This window comes from Diceros bicornis, unplaced genomic scaffold (assembly GCF_020826845.1).
Source record: "Diceros bicornis minor isolate mBicDic1 unplaced genomic scaffold, mDicBic1.mat.cur scaffold_283_ctg1, whole genome shotgun sequence".
Taxonomy (NCBI): domain Eukaryota; kingdom Metazoa; phylum Chordata; class Mammalia; order Perissodactyla; family Rhinocerotidae; genus Diceros; species Diceros bicornis.
This window is the reverse complement of record NW_026691157.1, coordinates 164013-176270: the sequence shown is the minus strand read 5'-3', so window position 1 is coordinate 176270 and position 12258 is coordinate 164013. Positions and strand designations below refer to the sequence as shown.

General features: G+C 40.4%; 1 long non-coding RNA gene across 1 annotated transcript; it reads left to right on the top strand.

Annotated features, from left to right (window-relative positions):
- The first annotated feature begins 923 nt into the window (after positions 1–923).
- Positions 924–10365, top strand: LOC131402821 (uncharacterized). The gene is made up of 3 exons (XR_009219000.1): positions 924–983; positions 7827–7874; positions 10220–10365. It is a non-coding gene; the product is annotated as an uncharacterized LOC131402821 (long non-coding RNA).
- Positions 10366–12258: the final 1893 nt, after the last annotated feature.

Sequence of the window (12258 nt, the reverse complement as noted above, 5' to 3'; positions counted from 1 at the left end):
TCCGATGTTCACTGTGAGGACCTGTAAACTCACAAAAGAGGGGAGTCTCCCTATGACTAGTCCCCCTGGAGTTTTTAATCTCTTGAACCTATTTACACTGAGCCTCCAGCAATTTGTCAGTTACAGTTGAGGTTTCTCTCCCTCAGCACTGGTTATTGTAGAGGTTTCAGCTCTGTTCTGGTAAGTTGTGATTTCTCTATGCACCTGGCAGTCCCTCCAATTTTAGGAGTAGTGGACTGCCCTATGATCTCACTTCTCTGACAGACTGAAGAAGAGTTGCTGATTTTTTGGTTTGTTTGTGTTTTTACTTGTTAGGATGGAGTGGTGACTTCTAAGTTTCTTACTTGTTGGACTGGCAAAGAGACTATATTGCAATTTTAACAGCTGCATATTATCCTGTTCTATAGATGCACCATAATTTATTTAACCAGTCTCATTTTGATGGACCTTGGTTTGTTTCCCACCATCTACCACTGCAAACCATGCTGCAACAATATCCTTGAGTGTATGTCTATCTGCAAACGTGAGAATATTAGTGGGACAGCTTCCTAGAAATAAAATTGTTGGGTCAAGATTGCCTTATAGGATATTGCAATTTCACCATCCAGAGAGGCCATTACGTCATTACTAAGCGTTTTCCATTATACCATATGGTTTAATTAGCAAAATTATATTAATCAACATTCTGATTTATCAATATGAACAGTATTTGTGATACAATGTGTCTTCTATTCCTTTTGTAATTGAAAAGCTGATATAATAACAAAGACAAATTTTAAAACAGGCAAAAATCACCTATTACCAGTACCCTAATGTAACAACTACTTTCATTTTTCCTATTCTCAAAATAAGTTATTTATAAAGATGGCTCCAAGTGATGTGCTACTGTGCTTGAGCTTCAGCTAGCTGCATGTGAGGACTCAGAGTAGGTACACAATAGCGGTCATTTAGTGAAGACCTGAGGCAAATCAGTGACCAGACTTGTGAGTTTGGAAGGCCTTGGATATTTCACTTTCAAGACCCATTTAGGGAGTGTTGATGAACCAATACCAGAGAAATTACTAACCCAGCTCAGGGAGTACACAGCAGTCCCTCCGTCTTTGTTGGTCTGTTAAAGGCCAAGACATAAAGCAAAGGTGTAGGCCTGTCTCAGAGATGAGAAAGCCACCTGGGAGGGCCAAAGGAAGTGCCTTGAGTTACTCCTTGCAACCAGTAGTTCTCAAACTCCTCTGACCCACTAAGAGAGGCAGAAGACTCCAGGCCCATTTCCACTGGACAAAGAATGCAGAGAGCCAAGAACTGGAGAGAAACAACAACAGTCTAAACGGTAACCGGTGCGATCAACAAAAGTAGCACAAAACCATGATTTAACTTACAGTAAATGCTTCCGTAACCACAGGAACTGAAAACAATGACCAATTCAAAAAAGCACGGTTAACAGTGGGTACTTCCTAAAAACAGGAGAAGTTACAATTCTCTGTGATACCAAGTAGTTATTAAGTGCCATTTTGCCAAGAATTCCAGACTTTTTAGAATATGGAACTCTGGGTCCTCAACAAACTCTAGTAATACACTAATTAATGAGAACATTATATTTTAGTGGCATGTAATAAATCAGGAGTTATAAAAAGATTACCCTTAATTATGCATAAAAATCAGTCTGGTGCATTATTCCCCCATAAGGATCAAAAGAGGCAACTTGTATTTGAGGATCTGCTGAGACCCAATAGGAATAAATAGAAAATTATTTAGGAGACTCAATAGGGAAAAAAGTTCTACTTTTTTGGAGGGGGAGAGGGGTAACTTTTTATTTTGATATAACTTCAAACTTACAGAAAAGTTGCAAGAATCATACAAGAAACTTCCCTAATACTCTTTAGCTGGATTTAACAATTGTTTATGTTTTGCCCCATTTGTTTTATCATTCTCTCTCCCTCTACATACATGCATGTGAGTATGTTTATATATATGCATACTATTTTTTCCTGAACCATTTGAAGGTAAGTTACAGACATCTTCCTTCTCTCCCCCTAAACAGTTCAGTATGTATTTCCAAATGTCCACAGGGACATTCTCTTTCATGAGCAGAGTTCAATGATTAAAATCAGGAAATTTTACATTGATACAATCTTATTTTTCATTCCACAGTCCACATTCAGATTTTGTCAATTGGCCCAATAATCTCCTTTGTAGCCAACTTTTTTCCAGGTTCAGGATCCAATCTAGGGTCATGTCTCTTAAATTTCTTTTAATCTGGAACAGCTCCTCAGTCTGTCTTTGTCATTCTTGACCTTGACATCTTTTTAAGAATATAGGCTGGCTACTTTGTAGACTGTCTCTCAATATGTGTTTGACTGATGTTTCCTCATCGTTACATTCCGGTAATGCATTTTCGGCAGGAAGACCACAGAAGTGTGTTTCTAGTTTTTAAGTGACAGGAATAATACTTTCATAAAGTAAGTTTTTTTTTTTCTTTTGTGAGGAAGATGGGCCCTGAGTTAACGTCTGCCAATCCTCCTCTTTTTGCTGAGGAAGACTGGCCCTGGGCTAACGTCCATGCCCATCCTCCTCCACTTTATATGGGACGCTGCCACAGCACGGCTTGAGAAGCTGTGCGTCGGTGCGCGCCCGGGGTCCGAACCAGCGAACCCCGGGCCACTGCAGCGGAGCGCGCGCACTTAACCGCTTGTGCCACCGGGCCAGCCCTGATAAACTAAGTTTATTGGGAGGGAAATTAACTTCCAATCTTTCTCCTATCAAACAAAATAGTTAGAAATATTCCCTTAAAAACTTGGCTTAAAAAAACAAAAAACAAGACTGACAATAATGTAATATCATTTTATACCCATTACATTAAATTTTTTAAAATTAAAATTATAACACTCAATCCTGGACTGGGTCCTGGAACAGCAAAGAGGCATTAATAGAAAAACTGGTGAAATCTGAATAAAGTCTGGAGTTTAGTCAATAGTGATGTACCTATGTTGGTTTCTTAGATTTGACAAGTGTGGCACTATAATGTAAGAGGTTAACAATGGCGGACACTGAGTAAGGGATTCAAGGGAAATCTTGATATTATCTTTGCAGCTTTTCTGCAAACCTAAAATTATTCTGGAATGAAAAGTTCACTTAAAAAATTATAACCCCCAGTATTGATGAATGATAGGTAAAACAGAAGCTCTTGCATTCTTGGTAGCAGAATAAACAGGCAGAATCCTCTTGGAAAAGAGTCAGACATTAAGGGTCCTAAATATCCTTGTTGCCTTTGATTCTATAATTCTACATGGAAACATTGTAAGGAAATAAACCTAACAGAAAAAAAAAGCTACGTGGACAAACAAGTTCATTTGCAGCATTATTTATAATCATGAAAAGTTGGAAGCGACCTATATGACAACAAAACAGGCAAGACTAGGAAGTCATAAAAATGAGGCAAATGAAGACTATGTCACATCAAGGGAAATGCTTAAATATGGTAAATGAAAAAAAAATTATATATTCAGTATGCTTATACCTATGTAAAGATCAATCTAAACACAGGAAAAAGAAATTACCCAAAATCTGTTTGTACAGGATTATGCCAGGAAAATGAACACTGTCTTCTTGGCTTTTTTTTTTCCAATTTAACAAATTTAACTTAATTTAAACTGTTAAAAACAGTTTTATTGAGACATAATTCACAGATCATACAATTCATCTTTTTAAACTATATAGTTTAGCAGTTTTTTAGTTTATTCACAAAGCTGTGCCACTATCACCACAATCAATTTTAGAACATTTTCATCATTCCAGAAAGAAACTCCATACCCTTTAGCAATCACTCCCCATCCTCCCCAACCTCCAGCCCTAGCAACCACTTACCTTCTGTCTCTAAAGATTTGCCTCTTCTGGACATTTTTTATCAATAAAATTATACAATAGGTGTAATAGGTGGTCTTTTTTGAGTGGCTTTTTTCTTTTTCTTTTTTTTGGTGAGGAAGATCGGCCCTGAGCTAACATCTGTTGCCAATCTTCCTCTTTTTGCTGAGGAAGATTAGCCCTGAGTTAACATCTGTCCCCATCTTCCTCTGTTTTGTATATGGGATGCCACCATAGCATGGCTTGATGAGCAGTGCATAGGTCTGTGCCTGGGATCCAAACCTGCGAACCCGGCGCCGCCAAAGCAGAGCGCGTGTACTTAAGCGCTACACCACTGGGCCAGCCCCTGACTGGCTTTTTTCACTCAGCATAACGTTTTCAAGGTTTATCCATGCTGTAGCAGTTATAAGTACTTCCGTTTAACGGCCAAATAATATTCCATTGCATGGATATACCACATTTTGTTCATCCATTTATCAGATGATGGACATTTGAGTTGTTTCCACTTTTTGGCTGTTATGAATACTGCTGCTTTGAAATTTGCACATAAGATTTTGTGTGCATATGTTTTTACCTCTCTTGAGTATATACCTAGGTGTGGAGTTGCTGGGTCATATGGTAACTATGTTGAACATTCTGAGAAACTGCCAAACTGTTTTCCAAAGTGGCTGTACCATTTTACATTCCCACCAGCAATACTTTAAACTTTTATAACAAAAAATGTACAAGAAATCTGCAAAAATTAACTCCTGCTCACCATAAGGTAATGCTACATTTGAACGGGCTCAACATTTGCAAAGTAAAGTATTGGCTCTAGCAAAATACAAGCTGGGCTTTTGCAGGTTGGCAGATTTCCCACTTGCCGAGAACAGGCACAAAGACAGGCGTCTCTTTTCTTTTTTAAAATAGTCGGTCAGTTTGTGTGCTTAGCAACAGGAAATAGGGTGGTCTTGAATCTTAACATTCTGAACATAATTATGTGTCTTCTCAAAGCAGTTTCTGAACCAGGGAAGCTGAAGAGAGAACGTCGCGTTTCACATTATTGTTGACACTAGAATAATAGTAGGAATTGACAGGTTTTTGAGAGACAGATGTTATTGCCGAAAGAAGGACCGTGTATCAGAATTTAAGGATCTGACATAATGATCAACTTTTTTACGCCTTCCTATTACTTTCTGTAGTTGAGTGCTTGAGGTAAATCTATAATCAAAGATTTTAGTTCAGTTCTTCCTTTTCCTGTCACAGTTACCCATCTGCAATTTCTTAAAAAATATTGAGAGTTGGGGAAAGTGATAGCAAAGCAAACAAAGACAACTGAAAATACTTATTAAGGAACAGAAGGTAACTTCTTCAATCAGGCATTCCTCTTTGCTGGAGGAAAAGAGGGGACATATATAAGGAGATATCAGCAAGTTTAGAATTATTGTAATGATGTCTCGGTTAATAATTACTAACCGGAATTTTCAAAGCAAGAGGATCTTGACCACTACTGTACTTTGAAAAAATATTTGTTATACTTCGTTTTACAATATGCTGAGGAAATTTTAATTTTTTCTTAATATATTTTTTCCCCAGACAAGGGAATTGGGAAGCATCAAGGTGAATGTAGAATGGAAACAGAGCTGTCAGACTAAATTTTCAGCTTTTCACACAGTATAATTATCACTTTTTAGTTTCCACATAAACAAGTCCTTAAATTACATTAAGAAGATTTCAAAAATATCCCTTAATAAAAACACATATAACAATCCTGAAGGAATTATTTTACTTTACCATGTGTTATAAACTGAATTGTGCTGGCCCCAAATTCTTATGGTGAAGCTCCAATCCCCAATGTGACAGGGCCTTTAGGGAGGTCATTAAGGTTAAATGAGGTCATAAGGGTGGAGCCCTAATCTGATAGGACTGGTGTCCTTAGAAGAGGAAGAGACAGCAGAGATCGCTCTCTCTCCACGCACAGGCACAGAGGAGAGGCCATATGAGGACACAGAGGAGGGTGGCCACATGCAACACAAGGAGAGAGGCCTCACCAGAAACCAACCCTGCTGGCACCATGCTCTTGGACTTCCAGCCTCCAGAAGAGGGAGAAAATACATTTCTGTTGTTTAAGCCACCCAGTTTGTAGTATTTTGTTATGGCAGCCTGAGCCAACTAAGACACCACACCAATGTGATTTGTAACTGTTCTTTCCTTTTTGCCACTGTGATAGATTATAGACACAACCAAATTTTCTCAACTGAGGCCACAAAGAGATGTCTCTGGCCATTAAATCCAATAGTCATTGGAACTATCTAAATTTTAAAATGGATCCATTAAATTTAGGCTTCAAAGGATGTATTCTAAGTTATTTTGTAGGATAAATCACTATAAAATCAATATATTACGAGTTGTTACCACCATGGGGCTTTACCTCCCATTTCTTTAATTCATAGCTAGCCTCTCTATCCCCAGAGCTGGCCTCTCCACTATCCTAGATCAGCGGCAAGAAGCCAGGACCAAAGTATGGCTAACCTAGTGGAGAACAAAGATGGTGATGATGGTGACAGTGGTAAGAGTGGTGGTGACAAGATCAGTGAACATTTGTCAAGCACTTACCAGATGTCAAGCAGATATCTATTACCTTTTTTAATCTTCAAAACAACCATTATTATTATCCCCACTCTTACAAGATTTAGCAAGGTTGAACAATTTGCTCTCTGTCACAGGATTCAAACCCAGACACAAGCACTCCAGTGCCCATTTCTTATGCTACAATTCTCAAAACTGAATCATTTAAACTCAAATTGTGTTACTGAACCATAGCTTTTTGGAAAAAATAAATAAAAATCCCTAATAATGAATCTGAAGTCTATGTCTAATTTCTTACTAAATACAACCAGTACAAAACCAGATCTACTAAAATAGACTCTAAATGGAACTTGTACCTGATAAATAAAACCAAGTCCCTGTAGGGTAAATGGGAAGAGTAGAAAAGCAGACAGAAGCTTCAGGAGAAATTCAGCATTCCTAAATTGTACCAGTAGGTGATTTTCAAAAAATGATGGAACATTTTTTGTTCAACATTTTCCCCAATACCTCTAGGCCAAAGCAACTGCCTTCATCAAAACAATACAAGTTAAGTCTTGGTTTCAAGTAAAGAACAGAAGCTTAACAAGTGTCTGAGAATATCAAGGTAACTGCTCATTCTTTTATAATACAGTTTAATATGCCCTGTATCTGCTCGGAAATTCCCAAATAGGGTGACTCAGGATATAACTATGTCTCTTAGAGTTCCCTGTTCACTAAAGAATTACCACAGAGAGACAGAACACCAACTCCATTTTCTAATTCTGAGAGACCTGAGTAAAGATAAAAGCAACTCATACTCTACCACAATTAAAAAAGCAATCTCATCCACAGGCAGGCTCCTTTTTCCTAAAATGGATTAACCACCTGTCCATTCCTTCCTCATATATTTAATTTTTTTTTCACTATATTAACATTATTAAATTAACTAGAGCTTCTATTCCTAGAGCATAGATTACCAAAAGTTGGATTGCTGGGATAAAGTATATATGGCTATTAACTGTGATGGTTATTGCTAGATTCCTTTCCAAAAAAAGTTCTAGGCACTAACATTTTTTTTCAGACTATATGAAGCAGGCTGTCCTTTTCTACTAATACAGTATTTCATAGAACATAAGTACACAAAATTTGGAAAGTCTTCTAAAGAACAAGAAATCAATATTTGTTCTCCTGTGGAGGCTTCTGTAATCCCTTGTACTATCAAAAGGAGAAAAGAAACTGTTACTCACAAAATTTATCTGCCTCATGCAAAATCGACTTATGTTTCCTTTTCCCATTCTCGTTCACTTTTCCTCTCTTCCCCATCACTCCACTGTAAGATGTGCACCTATATGTATGAACACAGCTTTCTCGCTTGTAAGAGCCTTGACACCTAACACACTTGTCCCATAATTTCACCACAGAGAAGGCGAAAGGAACGATAGTTGGGTAGCCAAACATTTCCACAAAAGGTAAGACTTTATTGTTATTTTCTTTCTTGACTACGAGAGAAGCTAAATCCCTTAAAGAAAGGCTCCCTCTCATCATTTTCCTAAGTGAAATCTTTCTTCCAGTAACTGAAAAGTGAGTAGATATATTTATTAATTAAGGCTCTGAACCAGTCTGCTGAGATTTGCTCTTCTACCGACCAGTTGTGTGACCTGGGAACAAGTTACCTAACTTCTTTGGCCTCTGTTTCTTAATCTGTAAAATGGGTACAAAAATAGTTCTTACTTTGTAAGGTTGTTGCAATGAGAGTGTGTATATGTTTATGTTTGTGTGTATATTTATAAATATTTATATACACACATATATAAAGACCTTAGTACCTGAAACACAGTAAGACCAATGTAAGTGTTAGCTGTAAATCTGAGCCACATTCCCCACTACCCACCTGGAAGGCACCCCTAAAAGGAAGCAGGATGTGGAGAGTTCAAACTTCATTTGCCCTCTAACTCCATGTGAAATGGGAGGCATGCACACCTGGCTCAAAGAGAACAGCTGTCTCCTCTCCCTCTTTGAAGTCAGCGGGCCATTCTCACTCACCAGGTGTAGCAGGGGAAGGGGCCCTGGGCCCTGCCCCACGGGAGCTCATGGTCTAGCGAGCCTGGAGAGAAGAGCAGTTACTACCCTCTCCTGAAAACAGGCCTGCAGATCTAGTTTTAGGGCCAGGACTTGAAAAACTGTTTGTGTATTCAGTTTAATTTCTAATTGTTTTCTGAATAGAAACACACATGAATTAAAAGCTATTAAGATAAAAGAGGTCCAGCTGAACACAGAGAGACTACCTTTCGACTTGTCGTCGCTCTGGGTCAAATGAAGTCACATCTTTGAGGATGGCAGAGCTGAGGGGTCACCATCCCCATGAAGGCACAATGGCTTGGTATTAGAAACCTGGGCAACCGCTCAGAGCCCCACATTAGGGAGATTCTTGTGCACTGTGTATAACTGAGCAGTGATTCAAGGGGACTGTTGGTGAAGGAAGCACTGTGGGCTAGCAAGGGTAAGAAACTGAGGCTTATACAGACAACTTTAAGTAAGAACCCAACTCCTTCACCCCCTTCCCCTACTGTTCTTTCCTGTAGCGAGTATGACAGGGCCAGGCCCATATCCCTGGGGCCCTCACCACCCCAGTACATGCCCACAGTGTCCTCCTACAAGCACCCATGCCTCCTGGCCGGAGCACTTCCCTCGCTGCTGTGCAGCTGCCAGAAGTGGAGCCAGGCACAACACTCAGTCAGTGACAGACGGGAGGGGAAGGGTAAACGCCTCCCTTTCCCACCCCCGTGTGCAATAACTCTGAGGCATGTTCTACAGTCTTCCAAGGTTCCGTAAGGGGACTGAGCTCCAGCTGCTCACAGAAGTAACCTACTCAGTCACACTCTTTATCGGCCCTGTCACTTTCCTCGCTCCTCTATCTGGGATTTTTGGGACCACCTCCTACATAAACTACTTATACTCAAATCCTTGTCTCAGGATCTGCTTCCCGGCAATTCCAACCTAAGTCATTTCCTCTTTAAATATGGGCACTTCAGGATAGTCTTATGACTCCTTTCCCCTTGCCAGGATGTTTATTTTAACCAGGTGTCCCCTCCAGAACACGGGTCACTTCACCCCTTGGAGATAAGCCTGGGCTCTACAGTGGCTGCCTTGGTCTTATGAATACTACTCAGATCCTGGGAGCTGCAGGCTGTCCTCTCAGGATGGAACTCTTCCCACCGTGTAACGCTGGGGTGTCTTTGTCTGGTGCCTCTCCTGCCGTGGGGCTTCTTCCGCTCACAGCTCCACCACCTCTCCTGACATGGCTCAAATCCACAGCCAAAGCCACTGCACACTAGGCACACATCTGTCTTCTTGCTTGAAGTTTTCTTCAGTGGAGCTTGAAGGTATTTCTTCTCTCCAAAAAAGCCAACTCAAATGGATGCTCCTTTTATTGGAAATGTGAGCAGTTTAGAGATGGGCACTCTGCTTTTCATGGCTCACCTGATTCAGCTGGAATATTACAGCACTAAGGGAGACCATTTCACTAGCTCCCAGAGTTAGATAAAAATGCAGAATCTAAATAAATAATTGAAATATTTCACATGATGTAGCTAGGATGTTTTTATCTGATCAGGAATTCCTCCCAACTTTTGAAGAGCCTTTCACCCATGCTCACTTATAAGGCAGTGCAGCAAGATGGCTAACAGTATGGCTGCTGAGGCCAAATGGTCAGGGTTTGATTTTTGCCTCTGCCTAGCTGTACAGTCTTAGACAAGTTAACTTACCCCTCTGAGGCTCCCTATAAAATGAGGATAACAACAGTATCTACCTCCAGGATTGCTGAGAAGATTAAACGAGTGGGCCCTCAATTCAGTGACTGGCATCCTTATAAGAAGAGATGAGGACACAGAGACATGGAGGGAAGAAGATCATGTGAAAGACGTAGGCAGAGATTGGAGATCTGCTGCCACAAGGCAGGGAAGCAGGAACCACCAGGAGCTGGAAGAGGTGAGGGAGGGTTCTCTGCTGTTGGTAAACTGTGTGTCAATTGTAGGCCTCTCCCTTTGTTCTCACTCAAACCATAAAACCTAACAGTACCTTGTCTTAAAAATTCTGATTATCATGTGGCTTATCATATGGCTGTCCTGAAGATCATGGACCACGCCCCATGCCATCATTTAAATTTCTCAGGTCCACAGTTATCACCCCTGAACTCCTTCATTTCTCATTGTAACTCACTGAAATCATAGTCTCCATCTAAGAATCAGTAAGGAATAATTTTAAATGTATGGGAGAGAAAACCCAGCGAAATTTAACTTAAAATAATTTAACAATATAAGAAGAAGGAAGAAAAGATACGATGAGGGAAGAAATCAGCTCTTGGTAACGAGACTTGAGGAGCAGATTGTGTCAAGGCACAGAGATGCAGCATACAAATGAGGGGGCAGGTCTTGTCTAGACCGTCCCCCATGCCCATTCCTACTCTGCTCTCCTCCCAGGTGGCCTCAAACCCAGTCAGCGGCTCCTGCACTGTGGCCTCACTCAGCTCCACTCCCCAGAACTCCAGGTCTGGCAGGTAAGAACCCCGTGTACACCCGGCTCCTCCTCCTGTCCCATAAAGGGTCCTGTGCCTGGATCCTGCTGGACCAGAGAGGGCCATCTGACACCCCCTGTCCTAGGACATCGGGGGTTTGGAATATGCAGATTAGCTCACACTGAGGAATTAGAACACCCTAGTCCTAGGGAGGAGTCAGCCCCACACCAAAGCTGTGGGCTCTGGGAGGGAGCCATCACTGTGTTAAATCCAGAGGCCGTTGTCAGGAGGCACAAGGCACAGCTGTCCACCTCCACTCCCTCTCTGCCCTTCCGTTTCTCAGTCACTCTTTGACCCTCTGAAATAGGCTTCCTTCCCCATGACTGCTAAGACTGCTCTATCAAAGCTCTTCGAGAAAGTCCAGAAAATTCCAGATCCTTCCAAAACCACCTCAGTCCTTTTCCTTCCTGACCCAATGAAAGATCCCCCCATCTCACTTCTGTAACTTGACCCTTTTTGGTTAATTTCAGGTGTCAACTTGACAGAGCTAAGGGATGCCCAGAAAGCTAGTTAAGCATTATTTCTGGATGTGTTCACACGGCTGTTTGTGGAAGAGATTAGCATTCAATTCCATAGACTATGTAAAGAGGCCCACCCTCACCAGTCTGCGACCTGATACTACCACAAATACGCAGGCAAAAGATAAGTTCATCAAATACCATAAGAAACTACAGTAACAATTCAGAGCAGAAGGAAATGACAAATCTCCAGAAACCAAACTTGAAGTCACAGAAATTTACAATCTAAATGACAAAGAATTCAAAATAACTGTCATAAAGAAACTCACCAAGTTACAAGAATGTTCAGACAGTTCGCTGAACTCAGGAATAAAATTAATGAGGAAAAGGAAGACTTCACCAAAGAGACTGAAACTATTAAAAAAAAACAAGCAGAAATTCTGGATATAAAGAACATAATTAATGAGATAAAAAAGAATCTAGAATCCTTACAAAATAGAGCTGATATCATGGTTGAAAGAATAAGTGATTTAGAGGATAGAAATATAGAAATGCTTCCAGTGGACGAGGAGAAAGGACTCAGATTTTTAGAAAATGAAGGAATTCTTGGAGAAATATATGACACAATTATAAAAGCAACCTAAGAATTATACGTATTCCAGAGGGAGAAAAGAGGAAGAAAGGAGCAGAGAGCTTGTTCAAAGAAATAATAGCTGAGAACTTCCTAACCCTGGGCAAGAACCGGACTTACAAATACATGAAGCCAACAGAACGCCTAATTACATCAATGCTTAAAGACCTTCTCCAAGGCGTATAATAGTA